General features: G+C 42.3%; 1 protein-coding gene and 1 long non-coding RNA gene across 5 annotated transcripts in view; one reads left to right on the top strand and one right to left on the bottom strand.

Annotated features, from left to right (window-relative positions):
* The window catches only part of PDZD2 (PDZ domain containing 2), a 280,372-nt gene that overhangs the window by 107,246 nt on the left and 155,633 nt on the right, over positions 1-17,493 (bottom strand). The window lies entirely within an intron of this gene.
* LOC122494950 lies at positions 14,208-16,001 on the top strand. The gene is made up of 2 exons (XR_006300298.1): positions 14,208-14,301; positions 15,471-16,001. It is a non-coding gene; the product is annotated as an uncharacterized LOC122494950 (long non-coding RNA).

Genomic DNA, 17,493 nt, shown 5'->3' on the forward strand with positions numbered 1-17,493 from the left:
GGCTTACTCCTCCCAGATTCTACAACCCTTCCTAGAATGAGCCAGACTTTCTCTGGGGACTCTGTAAAATAGAATTTGGGGGTGAATTTTGTGCTGAAAAGAGTGCCTGATATCCTTGTGTGCTCATATGGCCATTTCTGAAAATAAATCCATCTACTTCTTTGCTGGGACCGTGAGAGAGAAAGTTAGCCCTGATTAGATGGAGAAAGATGGGGCTCAGGCACCAATAAGACTTTGAAAATAGACCAGAGTCTAGGCTTAGAGTATAAATGAATAGAGCACCATATTCCAACTGCTGGGTGAGAGAGGTGACTGATAAAGTCCAGCTTAGCTGAATCTCTAGTCCTCATCCAGCATCAACAGCTGGGGGTCGGCCACTCTTTCCTCTTCTCCTTCATGTGGAGTCAAGAATAGAGAATATGAATACATGAATATGTTCTCTTATTATAAAATCTGCATTATTTTTTATCATACAACTTGGATTGGCAAACAAGTTGATATTGCAAAATCAGGTTAAATATTTATTTAAGAATTTTTTCTGACCTAGAATACAATATTACCATTCAAATCCAATTCAAATTATCAGCTACCAAAACTTGCTACCACCACACAGCTTAGCAGCAAAATTTCAGTCATATCCATCTATACAGCAGGACAGAGATCCATATTGCCCTCAGGGGAATTGGTGCAAATATGCTGATACTCTAGCGACTGCTATTTCTATGAATAATAATCTGTCTTCCATCTTTGATCCAAGTGTCTCATGTTTTCCACCGGCATTCATGAAACCAGGCAGGCCAAATTGGTTAGCTTACTAGTAGAGTAAAATTGTAGTTCTTGGCATACAGCAGGATAATATACAGAGTAACTCAGTTTATAATTGGTTCTGCTCCCCAGCATTGAACTTAGAAAAGGAGCTTAATAATATATTTCTCTTAATACCAGCAACTAAGAAATAAAAATAAACATGCATCTTATACAAACCAATACTGAATCTTTTAAGGCATATCAAACAGAGGAGAAATTATACTAAGGGGTGTAAGAAAGAAGGTGGGTGTTCTACTGTCTGATTCTATAAACACTGATTGAATTTAGTGTGTCAGCCTCAAAGGCAGAAGCTACATTTGTGTTCATCCGTGTTAAGTGTACTCACTTCTGCCCTGTCCCTACTTGAATTCCATTTCCTGCAACCATTGGCTGCAATATCCATTTCTGTACAGAAGCACAGCTGATTCTTTTTCTGTTTCCTGCCAAGATAGCTTCTGGATGCAAAGGGGTGGGGGTAGGAGAGACACTGCAGAAAAACACTGGATAAAAAGCAGCTAAATCATATGATTAATGGAAAAATTGTTTTGACTTCCCCGTAACAAGAAATCATTGATTTTCATATTTATCTTAAAAACTCACATCTCAAACTAACAAAAATGATTTATGTAGCCTCTATGTTAGGACGCACTACACATTTTCAACTGCAGTACAGCTTAATAGAAAGGAAGCAGAGTTGTGGTCCTTTCTAACATATAGCAGCAGGTTGACATGAAGTTCCAGTTTTTCTCAAAGGTTTTCATGCACCTCATTTCTGCCTAAATCAATAAAAGTGTTTTTTTTAAGCCACCATATACCTTTCGAAAAGAGAAACTCAGAAGCTAAATTAAGTAGGAGATGCCTGATCAATGGTGAGAACTGACCTAATAAAACATACTACAGAGATACTGGCCCTTAAAAGAGAACTTCCAGGCTTCTATTTGCAACTGATTGCATTTCTTTATTAAATTACTGTGAGTGAATCAGGGTTTCTTATAACTTTATGAGATCAACCTGCAACCTATACAGAATCAAATCAAAACTCCAGCCACATTGCTTTGCTAGGTCATCCTGATGATGTTGGTCACGTTCTCCATGGGGCCAGAAAGAATGCTGGGAGAGTCAGACTTTGCTGTACATGAATGAGTCAATCACACCTCATGAATGGGGTGATGAGCTCAGACAATATACATGGGAACTCATATCACTTTTTTTCCTTATGACATAATGCTTGTTTTTTGTTTATAAAATGACTATTTGCTCATTACAAATTCATTCATTCATTCATTCATTCATTAATTCATTTATTCATTCAACAAATAGTTATATGCCAAGCACTGTTAGGCATTTGGGGGTACAGCAGTGAACAAAATGATTCCTGTCTTTGTGGAGCTTACTATCTAGCAGGGAGAGATAGGCAACAAACAATGGACCTGTTAAAATAAGCATCCAACTATATCATATGTTAGAAGGTGAGACGTGCTATGGAAAACAGAAAACACTGAACAGGATACAGAGGATCAAGCATGCCAGGGGTTGGAAGAGCCAGGTTGAAACTTTAAATGCTGTGCCTGAGGTGGCCCCACTGGGAAGAACACACTGAACAAAGACTTGAAGAAGATGAAAGGGTTGGCCATGCTGCTGCCTGGGAGCAAAGTGTTCCAGACAGAGGGAAGAGCCAGTGCAAGAGTGATGAATTGGAAGCGCTCCTGGTGTGTCTGAGGAATAGGCTTGAGAAAAGGGGCAAGAGAGGAGAATAATAGGAGATGAGGTAACAGAGACTGGTTTATGGAGGGCTGTATAAGCAGTTGTAAAGACTTCTATGCAAAAATGGGGGGCTCTTTAGTTTTGAGCAGAGGATTAATGTGATATGTACTATGTTTTAAAATGATCCCCTTTGTTTCTGTGTTGAGAATGGACTGTGGTGGGGGCAACGGTAGAAGGACGAAGACCAGATGGAAGATCATCTTCAGAAATTCCAGCAAAAGATAAGCTGGCTCAGCAGAGAGTAGCCACGGAGATGGTAAGAAATGGCCAGAATCATGATGGATTCTGAAGGAAGAGTCAATAGCCTGTGCTTTTGGATGTGATATAGGGTATGAGAGAAAGTGAGAGATGAAGTGTTTGGCTTTCACAACTAGAAAGGTGGAGTTGTCATCACCTGAGCTGGTAGAACAAGCAGCCTTTGGGTTTGGGGCTCTCTGACCTACTCTGAATGCATACATCTATTCTGGAGTTCAGTTCTGGACTCGTTGAGCTTGATATGATCATGTGGGCAGCTAGCTCTCTAAGTCTGGATTTTGGAGCAGAGGACTAGTCTGGAGACAGAAACTTGGGAGGTGCAAGAATATTCATGGCATTTTAAGACCCCTAAAGATAAATTCCTTTGGGTTGATTTTCTGGGTCCAAAGTTCTTGCTCATCAAGAGCATATTCAAGGGTTTCATATGTAATTCTAATCTTTCCTCTCGAAAGGGGGTAACAATTTAGAATCCCAGCTGTAGTGTCTTAGAGAACTGTTTGTTTCTGAATATTGTCACTTTTTAATTTTTGTCAGTCTGATAGTCAAAAGCTACCTCATGTCATAATTTGCAAACCAGTGATGACTAGTGAGGTCAAAATTCTTATTAATCATTTGCCTTCTTTGAAAACTGCTTATTTATGCCCTCTGTTTGTGAAGATCTTTATCTTTATACCCTCCTACATTAGCATGGTGGCTGTCACATAAAAAGCACCATAATGAAAATGAAGGGTCAATGAGAAGATCCCTTCTATTTTAAAAAAATCATTAAAAAATGACTTTATTGAGATATACTTTGCACAGCATATAATTTATCTGTTTCAAATGTACAATTCAGTATTTTAAGGAAATTTATCAAGTTGTGCAAACACCATAAATCCGTTTTAGAACATTTTCATCACCCCATTAAGACCCCTCATGCCATTACAGTTAATGCCCGTTCCCCATCCCAGCCGCCACTTTGTTTCTACAGGGCTGCCTCTTCCAACCATTTCATGTAAATGGAATCATCTAATACGTAGTCTCTTGTGTCCTGCATCTTAAAAACAACTCCTTCTTAGTAGGTTCTTAGTCACCCAACTCTACCTCCTTCTGGATTCTGCCATTTACCTCTTATAAAGTCCTGATTTGTGCAAACGTGCTCTTTTGATGTCTTTTTCACTTTCCTTCAGATCATACCCAATTATCCTGAGGAGACAGCCCTCAGACAGACTTGCTAGCACCTCACCTATTGGTCTCACATGTCCTCCTGTCATACCCACCAGTCCTTCCAGTTTGGGCTATGGAAACCCCTGGTAGCCTCTCCCACATTTAAAAATTCTCACATGACTGCACTCAGGTGGACTATGCAGTCCTTCCCATTTGGTCTCCTAGATTTTTTCCTACTGTCCCACTATTATCATAAACCAATTCTGCTGCAAAAGGAAATCTTTCCTCATTAACATTGACTAGGCAAATGATCCAAAAACTATGCTAATGTCGTAGTATATAATTTATATACTAACATATTCATGTTACTATGCATTCACATCAACAGCATTTCGTTTTTAATTTTCTCCATGCTATTTTTGTCCAGGACAAATTACCAGCAACAGATTATGAGACTCAGAGTCTTCTCTGTACTTCTTTTGCCTCGATTGGTGCTAATGACCCTTCCATATCTCCCCTATGCCTTGTTCCCTGGCCAGCAAAAGATGATGCTTCATATCACCAGAGGTCTTTGCTAGGATGTGTCCCTAGAGCTGAAGATGGGCCCAGTCTAAGACACATGAAATTCAGGAAAGCCCTCTGCCTGTCTTGAGTCTTGCCTGAGATCCAACTTTCTAGCCTTGCCAGGTGCATTTCCTATGGCAATTCCTATGCTTCCCTACATGTGGTACTGCCCTTGGACTTTCCTTGAAAGAGGGCAAGATCAGTGGTGCTCAAGGCTTACTGAAGCCAAACCATGTCCCAGAGATTATGCTCAATCTGTTTTCCAGCCTCGGGGTTACCAAGTGCTGAGAAATGTGTTAAAGATGACACAGAGACTGAGTTCCATATTGCCCCTGCCACAGCTTCCCTGTTCCCTGTGGTGAAAGCCACTGGAAGCTATGAGAATTAGCAACACACATTCTCCCTTTCTCTCCCTCTTCCCTAAAGCCAACCAAATCTGAGAGTTCACCACCAGCTAGTAATCCTCAAACTCTCACACTGCACTATTCAAAAGACAGTCACCCTCCTCCCCCTCCCCAGAGGTGATGCTAAGAGAAGGGAGGCTTCTGTAGGCCTAGGCATCTCAGAACGCACATCAAGCTACTCACACACTAATGCAAACACTGATGAAATGTCTGTACCCTCCAGTTCTCTCCCCTTTCAAGTGGCTCCAGCTGCATCTTGAAACAATTTCCCCAGCTTGCCTCAATCCTTCCAGGGTCTGTTCCATTGGCTTGGCCAGAGTCTGCTCCCACCTCACTCCAAGCCTGGTTTCACTTATGTCAAAACAGCTTCCATCAAGATAGCGGGCTTCTTTTCCGAATTTCTTTCACTGTTTTGAAGTCAGCACAGAAAAGATACTTAAGAAATTGCAAAATGAGTACTTCTATCAGTGTGTTCCCACTAATGTCACACACTGTTCTTCTCTTGAATCTCTTCTATACAGCGTATTGAGAAATTTTTTTAAAGTATGATTTTCTTTTCTTCTTTTTCTTTCTTTTCCAAGGTTCTGTGGCTGGCAGGGCTGGGCTGGACAGAGCTCCTCATCTACAAAGGTTCCTGTAAACTGGCTTTCTAAGTTTGGCAACCTTCTCTAGCAAAGAGTGCTTCTAAGAAGTTGGATTTGGTGGCTGTTTTCCCTCTTGTTCATCCATCTGCATGATCCTCTAGAACCCTTCTTGGTTTGGAGAACCTCAGTTACAAGCAAGACAGATCAACAGAACTCTGGCCTAGAGAAACACATCAGCCAAGTCCTTACAGATATTAACAGAACACTGAAAAATCTTGGCTTCTCATCAGCGCACTCTTCATATTGACCAACTGGAACTGTGGCATCGTTGAGTATCTTCGTGACCCCTGGTTCTTAGTTGTGTTCAGACAAGGAACATACAGAGGCATTTGTATGTTTGCAATTGTCTACTGAGATTTTAAACAAAACTGCAAGTGTTAAAGAAAGCTGAAATTATCAGATGCACAAGCATCAATGCTGATTCAAAACTGTAAAACTTACTCTTAATGGTGTGTTGATAAGAGAAGCTCCAAAAGCGCACTGGAGTTATAATAGACAAGGGGGGCGCGAATACCCATATTATGCTGTCACTCCATGCTGTGTACAGAGTTAACTGCACATGCACTCTGCCTCATGTCAGCCTAAAGCAACCCTAAGGTTGATGTTACGGGTCATGTTTCAGAGAGGGAAAAACTGGAGAATAACTGGCTCCAGGTCTCAGAACCAGCAAGGGTGGAGCTGGGATTCAAATTCCCACCTGATCACAAACAAACCCAGCCAGGGACCTTGGGATTCACTGTAGCCAAGCCCCATCCTACTGGTGGTCATTATGATAAGTTTGGATGAAGGAGAAGGCCTACAACTTCCAACAGCCAAAAGAAACCTCTCCCCACTTTAATATCACAAGGGATTCCATTTTAGTGATATGTTAACAACCAAGAATATGTCCCACACCCATAAGAAAAGGGCCCTAGGGAAAACAAGAGGTACTTTCAGGCAGGTCCAGAAGGCAGGTTAGTATTTGGGAGGGGTGAGGTGGTTTCTTGGGGTGTGGGTGGAAGCGGCCAGCTCTCATTCCATCTCTCAGGTATGAGCTGAGACAGTCCCCGGGAATCCCGGAAAAGCAGATGCAATACTTGCTCAGGTTAGCCAGAATCAGAGGATTAAGGAACCAACCTGGCCCCCAACCCAGCCAAGGCCACACAAGACGGCCAACACAAGATATGCCCTCCGGCGATGGCCTCTCCCTCAGGCACACTCTGGAGCTCAGTCACTCCCTCCCTCCCCTCGGTGCCCCCACCCCAGACCAGTATTACGCACTGCACACCTCTCCTTCTACGATGAACTATCCCTTCTGACTGCAGGTAGTCTGTGTACACTTTCTGGCCGTAAGAGGCACCTTAATACCATATTCATTGTTCCTGTGCATTCTTGTCCAAGATAACGTGCTGTCAAGTGGTGATGGGCCCACATGGGTCAGAATGGGCATGAGGCAGGTAAATCTCTGGGCTGAAGTACCACTCAGATGTCCCCTCAAGTAAGCACTTGCTGTCCAGCTGGTGAGGAGTGTTAGTTAGGGCAGGACCTCCGGCTGTGAGCTTCATCAGGGTCCCCCTCAGCTTTCAAGTCAAGGTCATGCTCTCCTGGGGCAATTTCTGGCCAATGGCAAGCAAGATGGTATAGGGGCCAAGGGCAGGTTGTCCCAAGATGGGCCACTTTGGTGTGAAGATTATTTTGAGTTAAAAAACAATCAAACTCAGCAGTTTTGGCAACTCCAATGTTTTACAAAGGCCTGAAAAGAATTTAGATAGAGGAACTGCTCCAGGAAGAGAGCTATCAGCATAGATAACTGCATTGTACTGTGAACTAGATATGATGGTCAGGGAGGAACCTAGCAAGGCCAGTTTGTTCAAACTCATTGTTTGAGTGGCCCAGCAAACCATCTGTTTACCAAACATTCATTCTTTTTCATCTTCCTGTGAATTGCACTCCCTCTTTTTGAAGTCCAAGACCCCTATCTCCTTCCTCTTAGTTCAGAATGACACATAGACCTCTTTTTGCCTGTCTTTGATATTTCTATGTCTGTGTGGATTCCTTGTATGTATGCTATTAATTTGATTTTCTCCTGTTAATCTGCCTCATGTCAATATGATGCTTAGTCTGGCTAGAAGGACCTTGAGGAGACAGGATCTTCTTGCTTCCTGACAACTGGGAGATGGGGCCTAGCCATTGCTACCCAGTGCAGAGTTCCCCCAGGCACACTTGTTCTCAGAGCCCCATGTTGGGCTGACCGACTTTGTCAGGTGGGCAGCATGGTGTGTGGCTCCCCTGCCCAGCACCGCTTCCTCCCGTTTTCTTTCCCAGGACATTTTGCACTCTTAGCTCTAACTCAGCATCTGCTTCCTGGAGAACGTGAGTGAGGGCAATATAAAGAAAATAACAAAGTATGTCCCAAAAAGGAGGTGATAGGAAATAACAGTAGCCAAAAAAGGTTGTGAGGGATGCGTAGGACTCAGCTAATCTGGGTACAGAAGCAGCCAGCAGAGCATTCTTGAGAAGTCAAGTTGGATGATCAGCATTTAAACCTGTTTGCTGATGGCAGGAAAAAACCAAAGGGCAAGAGGCTCCTTTTGCAAAGGTGCTCCTTTGGATTAGACTCTCTTCACTCAATACCTAAACAACTTCACCAAACTTCATCTCAGTATCAAGTATTTGGAGCAAGATTATGCTTGGTTCAGGTGTCAGCACTGCCACTTTGGGCCCTTGGGCAGGACATTAAACCTCAGAGACTGACCCCTGAGGCTTGTAGACCTATGGTCATTGGGAGGATTGAATAGAATAATGGACTACGTGGGCTGGTTTCCCATGTGGTACATAATAAATACCAGTGCTAGCCCCTTTCCCTTTCAGAAATTTGCTAGGTGATCGTAGGTCAGCCTGTTAGACTGGTCTGCTGACATTGTCCTGGATGAAAAGCAAACTCACAGAAGGGAGTGGTCAGATTCTGTGGTCTGAATGAAGCAGAGAGAACCACAGTCAAGTCCAGGTGGGGGCAAGGGGAATGGGTTCTGGAGAAACCAAATTCACAAGGATAGGCAGAGTCAGAAATTATTCTAAAACCAAAGATCTGAAAAGGCAGAGCAAACGTGTGTTAGACACAGAGCCCTCACAGAGAGGCATTGTTTTTAAAGTGTATTTGAGAGAGAGAGAGCACACGAAGTGGGGAGGGGCAGAGAAAAAAGGAGAGAGAGAATCCCATGCAGGCTCCGTGCTGTCAGTGCAGAGCCTGCCTTGGGGCTGGATCTCACGAACCGTGAGATCATGACATGAACCGAAATCAAGAGTCAGACACTTAACCAACTGAGCCACCCAGGTGCCCCTCACAGACAGGCGTTCTGGGGGTCTCGTGGACTATGTGGTTCCACGGAGAAGAAGGGGTGTGTGTGTGATGTGGGGGATCAGGCTTATATAGGCAATCAGCATGGACTGTGGCCAACTGCAGGCCATATTCTCTGCCAGAGAGAGAAAGGCACATGTCTTTCAAAACACAGACCAAGGGTGGCCTCTTGTTTTGCTTCCATGTCCATCTGGCTGGGGTCAGCCTCCAACTCCCAGAGAAATTGCAAGCTCTCTGGCCTGACCTGAACCCCGAGGATGGTCCCAGAGGTCCTGGAACTGACCCAGGACTCAGGGTGGAGCCTGGGAGGTTGCTTATCCCAACCAACCACGCTGTGAGATGGGCTGACCCCTGAAACTCTGCAAAATATGTGGGCCGCTGACACGGGCAACTACCACGATTAAATCAGATGCATGTGTGCACGAGCAGAAACGCTGCCCCTCTCTCAGCATCCTCTCTCTCTGACCTACCTTTCTGCCATTTGTCACAGATAACTGGACAACCTTTTGGTTCTGTTGCCTCCTTTAAAAGGGCATCTTTTACTTTTCTGAGGCAGGGATTTCAAAAGCCCAGTTGTTTTAATATTAAACGTTTCAACATATTACAATGCCATTAGACAGTCAACCATTATGATATTTTTTAAATGTCTAGAGAGGGTCTCTGTAGATACATGATTTCAACTCTAGGGGAAAACACTCCCAGCATGAACAGCCAGCATCTCTACTTTTGTGAGAGGTGCACACAGGTGTGGGTATTTGAGTCACAAGCATGTTTTAGAACATTAGCAGCTCACTTTGTTACCAAGTGTTCTCAACAGGAAATAGCTGGCAGACAGCACATGCTAAACTTGGAACCCTCCAACCTCGAGCAAACAGAAAACATCCAAAAACAAAATCAGAGCCATGGGCCGCCTGGAAAAACAAATACCCCAAAAAGTTATTTCTTGAATTGCACACCAGGAAGTGTGATCTGGAAGAGTCTGGAAGTGAGGGAAACAAAAGCATTGACCAGAGGACCTTCTTGAATCTCTGGGGAAGAAAATATGAGAGTTTTCCACTGTGGCACTGTTCCATTTAGACTCAAGTATTTCTCACAGATAAAGGGGTATCTTAGCTTGTTCTGGCTTCCCAAACTGGGGACCAAACCACACCCACTTTTCACAGAGATTGGAGCTTTATGAGAACAGCAGTGATCAGGGGTCAGGGCACCCATATGCGCCACGTGGGCTCTGGGAAAGACCCAGGACACCGTATTTCAGAAAATACAGCAACTCTCAATAACTAGGAGGGTTTTTTTTTTTTTTTTTTGCTGTTAACACCTTGCATCCTGAGTTCTCTTCAGAGATTTCCTTCTAAAGAGACTTAACTGCAGTCTTTTAAAATTTGCTTTTATGGTGTACTGAGAACATCAAGATGAGAGGTGTTTACTTTCCCTGTTCAACTTCTCAAAGGATGGACATGTCGGCATCACCTGTTCTCAGAAGGGCCCTTCCTGGTACTTTGGCTTTGGGCAAAAGGACATGATCTCTTAGATGACTTAAGAGAGTGAAAAGCTTTGTTGGACAAAGCAGATGGGTGGCAAATTTCAATACTGCTGTTTCTTCAAGAACTGAAAAGGAGAAATCTTTACATTATCAGGCACAAAGCTTATAAGGCCCAATTTCACTAGAAATATCTTCAAGACATAAATGTAAATATGAGGCAAAGTCCAAAGGGGCCTCTCACAGACTCTTTCAAGTGGCTTAAGTTCCACATCAGAGTCTACAGTTCCGGTCTAAGGAAAATGTCCGGGAGCTCCTGGGGGCTCAGCGGGTGAAGTGTCTGACTCTTGGTATTGGCTCAGGTCCTGATCTTGTGGTCGTGGGATGGAGCCCGTCAGCATGGAGGCTGCTTGGGATTCTTTCTCTCTCCCTTTCTCTACACTTCCTGCCCTGCTTCCCCACCCCCACCGTGTACATGCACTCTCTCCCAAAATAAATATAAACATTTTTTAAAAAGTCTGGTTTTTAAAGTTTAGATGTCCCAATTCTCTCTCTCTAGGGCAGAGGTGAGGAATAGAAGGAAAACAAGACAAAAAGCAACTCAGAGGAAGAACAAGTAAGAAAAGTGGGTTTTCAGATTTCATTCTTTTCTTAAATCTTAACAGGGCCAATTAATGAAGTTGTATTTAAAATGCCCTGCCTTGGATTTCAAGACAACACAAAGACACCTCTCTGACAACACCCAATCCAACCATAAATCACTCCCCAGCTTCCATGAATGAATGTGGAGGTGAAGACAAAAAAACACACAACTACTCCCCCAGCCCCCAAAAGGGGGCTTCCCATGAGGCATTTAGTAGCAGACACAAGAGACTCAGTCGTGCCAAGGAAAAGATTTTCTCTGAAAATTAAGGAGATGATACACAGAGAATAAGGCTCAAAATATGCAGAGCAGGCATGCTGGCTCAGTGCTGACAAAGAATAGAATAAGGTAGTTGACTTCTGCCCTCATAGATTTCACAGTGAACCTATAATTAATGTTACAAATTAATGTGTCAATTTTATAATTAACTCTATAATTATTATAGTATATTATGAATTATATTATGTCAATAATATAACATATTGTTAACGTTATATTGACATTATATATCATTGTTATATATTAATATATGTTATATTGACATTATATATCATTGACATAATCGATATAATGTAACAGGTTATATTTTTAATATAACATTTATATTATAAATTATACTAGGGGCGCCTGGGTGGCGCAGTCGGTTAAGCGTCTGATTTCAGCCAGGTCACAATCTCGCGGTCCGTGAGTTCGAGCCCCGCGTCAGGCTCTGGGCTGATGGCTCGGAGCCTGGAGCCTGTTTCCGATTCTGTGTCTCCCTCTCTCTCTGCCCCTCCCCCGTTCATGCTCTGTCTCTCTCTGTCCCAAAAATAAATAAAAAAACGTTGAAAAAAAAATTAAAAAAAAAATTATACTATATTATCACAGAAATAAAATTTTATATAACAAAACAGCAAGATAAAAATTAATAGATCTTAATAAAATTTATTAGCTACTAGGTAAATATTTAAAAATATTGATATGTAAAATAAAAACATATAATATGGATTTATATTCTATAAATTTTAAAATGATATTAATTATATGAAGAATGTTCCAACAGAAGCACAGGTTACTTCAGAAACTTCTAAAAGAGGGCCTGGCCTGCTTTGGGGATGGATGTGAACATGAAAGGTTTCCTTCAGGAAGAACCAGGGGTCTGAGGTCCAGCAGAAGTCAGCTAGGCTGAGAGGAGGCTGAAGCATGGGGTCTGGAATGAGGAGAGAAGGTCCAGGCAGAAATTAAGATCACGTTCAAGGCTCTGGGTTGGAATTTGACCGTGAATTCTAATTCCGCTCACACTGGAGATGTCATAGTGGAAAGCTTCTGGGTTGAATGGCTCCCCCCGCACCCCTCCTCCCCCATACACGCCTACCTAGAGCCTCAGAATGTGATGTTACACGGAAAGAGGGCCTCTGCATTGCACATGTAATTATTTAAGGATTACACTGTATCGGGGTGGTCTCTGAATCCAAAGAAAGTGTCCTTATAAGAGACAGAAAAGAACACACAGAGACCCAGAGAAGGTGGTGGTATGTAGCTGGAGGTGGAGATTGGTGTGATACAACTATAGGCCAAGAAATCCCCGGGATTTCCTACAGAGATGAAGGCTGACAGACCGAGACATTTCTTTCCTCAGAGTCTCTGGGAGGAACCATCTCTGTTGCCAACTTGATTTTGGATTGCTAATCTCCAGAACCATGAGAAAAGACGTTTCTGCTGCTGGAAGCCATTGCGTTTGTGGTACTTTCTTAAATCACTCAGAGAAAATGAATACAGCCTCGCCCCACCCCTTTCAGCTTTTCCATGACTTTGACTCTTGAACTTCTTTCACAGTAAGATGCAATCTTGTAAAGCCTCTAAGACCTGCTTAAGATAACTTCATCATGTTTTTCATGGTTATATAACCACAAGATTTTAAATACATATATTAGATATGCTATTGAAGTGACTTAAAGCCCTTTTAGTATAATCTTTCAAAATATCAAGATGTATTTCCCTGTTTCCCAAGTAATGCATGCTGTTTCATTTACTTCAGATTAATCCGTAAGAACAAAGATGATCTATTGACTCAAATTTAAATACTATATATCACTGAAAAATATTTAAAATATGTTTTAAAAATACAGGGAAAAATTACCTATGTGATACTTATGGCATCAATAACAGGAAAAACATTACCCTGCTGTTTTAATTCTTGAATCTTTAGAATTTTTGCATTTGGATTGTATAAAATGTCCTGGTTTATTTTATTAAAGAAAATTTTTTTTTCAACGTTTTTTATTTATTTTTGGGACAGAGAGAGACAGAGCATGAACGGGGGAGGGGCAGAGAGAGAGGGAGACACAGAATCGGAAACAGGCTCCAGGCTCTGAGTCATCAGCCCAGAGCCTGACGCGGGGCTCGAACTCACGGACCGCGAGATCGTGACCTGAAGTCGTACGCTTAACCGACTGCGCCACCCAGGCGCCCCTGTCCTGGTTTATTTTAAAAATCATTATGTTTCGTATTTAGATGAAAAGGAATGACAGAGATTTCCAGCTGCAACTTATAATCATTTCTTCTCACACAATACATTGCGGGGTAAATAGTCTTTACTCCAATAAACAGCAGCAACATTGACTAGAACAAGAGACAGATGTTATGTATACATTTTGATCAGATTAATGGCACCTAAGATCTGGTGAAGATCATCTTTAGGAGAACCATCACTGTATGTTCCTCATTAATTTGTTTTTTTTTAATTTTTTCATGTTTATTTTTGAGAGAGAGACAGAGTGTGAGTGGGGGAGGGGCAGAGAGAGAGGGAGACACAGAATCGGAAGCAGGCTGCAGGCTCCAAGGTGCCAGCGATGGAGCCCAATGCGGGGCTCGAACTCACAAACCAGGAGATCGTGACCTGAGCCGAAGTTGGATCCTCAACTGACTGAACCATCCAGGTGCCCTGTCTTTCACGACTTTTTAAACGCATAGCAACAAAGATATTGCCAAGCAAGGGAAATGATTTAGGACTATACAACGGACAAAACCACTAGGGTGGCTAGAGCTGATCATCCACGAGATGAAGTCATGTGGGTAACTGAGTCACAGAAACACCAACTATTTTCCCATTCAGTATCTGCTCTGAGATTCTTAAATAATTTCAGAGGGGAAAATGTTTAAGCAATTATTTTATTTTTTGATTTTTAGCAAGACAACTGAAGTTGACTCCATGATCACCTTTAACAACAGGACCTCCGGAACACCTTTGCCAATTCTTAGTAACTTCCCCGTCACAGGTTTGTAATGTGTGACCTCCTGCCCAAGGGTGGGGTCTTGTGGTATGGTGAGTTTCAGAGAGCTCAAACCACTGAGTGGTGATTTCCCCCTGGCTCAGGGCCAACAGGCATTATATGTCCTATCAGCTTCTCTCCTCACTAAACATGCGTCAGAGGGTATTTAAAAAGCAAACAAACCCAATAAAGATGTCAATGTGTACTATTCATGTTTCACACAGGTTTCTAAAGGGCCCTAAACTTTGGGAGAGGCTCGATTTCCTCTTTGTCCTTTCCCCTACGCCATCTGACAGGTCATCAGAACATGTGTTTTAACCCGGCAGTAGTTCCTTCCTTTTCCTGTAGCAGTAGCAACGGGCTGCCATCTTGTCAGCCAAGCAAGGACAGCACATGTTACATAACAGAATTAAATACTTCAGTCATTTGCATTGCTCAGACCTCACCTAGAAGTTCTTGCGAAGGGAGGAGTCCCCAGCCATAGCTTCTTTAAGACAGGCCCGCATTTCTAATGGATGCCTTCATCTAACAGGTCTGTTTTCCATTCCTTATACAGTAAAGTTTGGATTTGCTACTCACAGCCTTCATGTAGGAGAGAGTGGGAGGAAAGGTCAAGAGAATAGTGTCAGGCAAAGTGTATCAGTGGAGGGATAAAAGACTAATCAGAGCCCCTGGGGTTACACATTCCACACTATTATCACTACTGCCTTACTTTGGTGTAACTCTACATCTTATGAAAGTCAGTAGTAGTACTATCATCATCACTATCCGACCACTACGAACTTGTGAGGTGGGTAAGGAATATGTGGCTGTCACCAGTCTATAAGTGCTAAAATTTAGGAATAACGACGATGGAGCTTCACAGAGCCCATCTGGACTCCTGGTCCGGAGCAACTTCCTCCTTCTGTACAGAGGGAAAGAGATGGTAAAGCTGCTGTGTTTGGAACCGGCTGGACTCTAGCCGGGAAGATCTTCCAGAATTCTCCCTGTGCCACGGGGAGGATGTGATGCTCACTGGGGCATGGGCTGAGTTAGACCTAGCAGCCCATTGGATAGAATGCAGGTTTTGGAGCCTGGCAGTCCTAGGTTTGAATCCAGACTTTGTCACTTGCCAGTTGTAGGACTTTAAAGTGATTTATTTATTTATTTATTTAATTTATTTATTATTTCCTCAGTTTCCTCATCTGAAATGGATTGCTAAGAGAATTAAATGATATTTAGCAATACCTGAAAAATGTTCACAGTGACTACATCCAAGCCCACCGGGCTACATATGGAGACAAGTCAACTAACCACATATAAAAATTGCCATTGGAGAAGGGGAAGAATCAGAACCCACGTGACGAAGCTGAAAATGCTGGGGAAGTAGATACCAGTCCCACATGCTCAGAGAAAGTTGGTTCTACTGCAGCCCCTGCAAGCAACTCAACTTCCTAACCTAGCATTCTAGAGTGTCACATTGAACCACCCCAAACTCAGAGTATAGGCTCAGCTAGAAAAATGCCTGTTTCAAAAAAGCAAGAGGACAAGGAAAATTTTCAGAAATGTCTATCTACCACTGTTGGGCTCCTCGATTCATCTCTTCCCAACTCCTCAAGAGGTGGTCCCCTTTGGAAGTTCCACCAAACACTTAGACACCTCCAGTGCCCAGCCTTGGGCTGATTACATTCAACTTGGCATTTGATGATGAAACTTCCTCAAATTGCTCCTTGGTTGTTTTTATGTGCTTGTCACGTTGATCAACAAGACCGTGTGCACCCTATAGCAGGTTCATGGCTCTTTTGCAACTTTTTTTTTTCTTAATTATTTTGTAAGTTTATTAATTTATTTTGAGAGCATGAGCAGGGGAGGGGCAGAGAGAGAGGGAAGGAGAGAATCCTAAGCAGACTCCATGCTGTCAGTGCAGAACCCAGTGTGGAACTTGATCCCCCAACCTGTGAGATCAGGACCTGAGTTGAAATCAACAGTCAGATGCTTAACTGACTGAGACACTCAGGCGTCCCTCTTTTACATCCGCTTGTCCCTGTCTCTCCCATGTCCTCCCCTAGAATGTAGTGTATTCCCAAGCATACTGCAAGCCAACAGTCAGGCATATAATAATAGAACTGAATCCTTTATCCTCAGCACTGAGAAGTAATGAGAGTGGTAGAAAACAGCATTCAGAGTATCAACAACAAGGCAATGATTTTCAAAACATGAGAATTTTACAAAAATGTATTTAAACATGGAGCCACATTTTTGAAAAATGAATCACTGTAAGTGAGGAAAGGGGTTTAGAAATAGTAATAGCTCTATAATTTATATGCATGTGCCATGGTCTACACACTGTAGTAAGCACATTGAGAAACTTCTGTGATTTGTGAATATATTCTTGCAAAAACTCATATGGTGGGGATGTTAGTGAGATGTGAAAGTCACTCCTTCATATCATCCTCAAAACCATTCCTATAACCTTTGACTTTTATCTCATCCATAAGTTTCCTGTATCTTCTTCTTTGTAACTTCCTGCATTTATGGCCTTACTTAAGAGGCTTCCCCACCCTAGATAATATTCTATTTTTCTTCTAATACCTTCACAGATTTCATTTTTATGTTTAGCTTTTTATCCCATCTGGAATTTAGTCATCTATTTTAAGGCAGGACTTAACCTCACAGTCTCCCATAAAAAGTTTTAGCTAATTATTCCAATAAAATTCGCTAGGCAGACCATAATTTTTCTTCCATTTTTAAAGTCTCTCCTTTTCATACACCAAATTTCCTGATATTTATGGGCCTATTTGGGATTCCTTCCTTTGTTCACCTGGTCTGTTTGGTAATTCCTGTGCCACACTATTTGAATTACTATAGTTTTAAAGTATAGTTTGCTTTCTGGTGAGGCAGCCCACATCCTTCCTCATTGTTCTTATTTTTCCAAAAATTTCTTAGCTATCACTCACTTTTCCCTCTTCCAGATGAGTTCCAGTTCATCTGTTCAAGTTCCAAAATAATTCTTTTCAAATTTTGATGGAAATTGCATTTAGTTACAGATAGGAAAGGAAGACAGCAGGATCTAGTATCCTTAAAGGACTGTCTGTAGAGCTGTAGGTACAAGAACTGTGATTATAGATACATAATGTGAACAATTGTTTAGTTAAGGATGCAAAAAGTTAAGATTGCCCCCATTAAAAAGCAAACAAATTCACCATACCCAGCCTTAGC

The sequence above is a fragment of the Prionailurus bengalensis genome, chromosome A1 (genome assembly GCF_016509475.1).
Source record: "Prionailurus bengalensis isolate Pbe53 chromosome A1, Fcat_Pben_1.1_paternal_pri, whole genome shotgun sequence".
Lineage (NCBI taxonomy): Eukaryota > Metazoa > Chordata > Mammalia > Carnivora > Felidae > Prionailurus > Prionailurus bengalensis.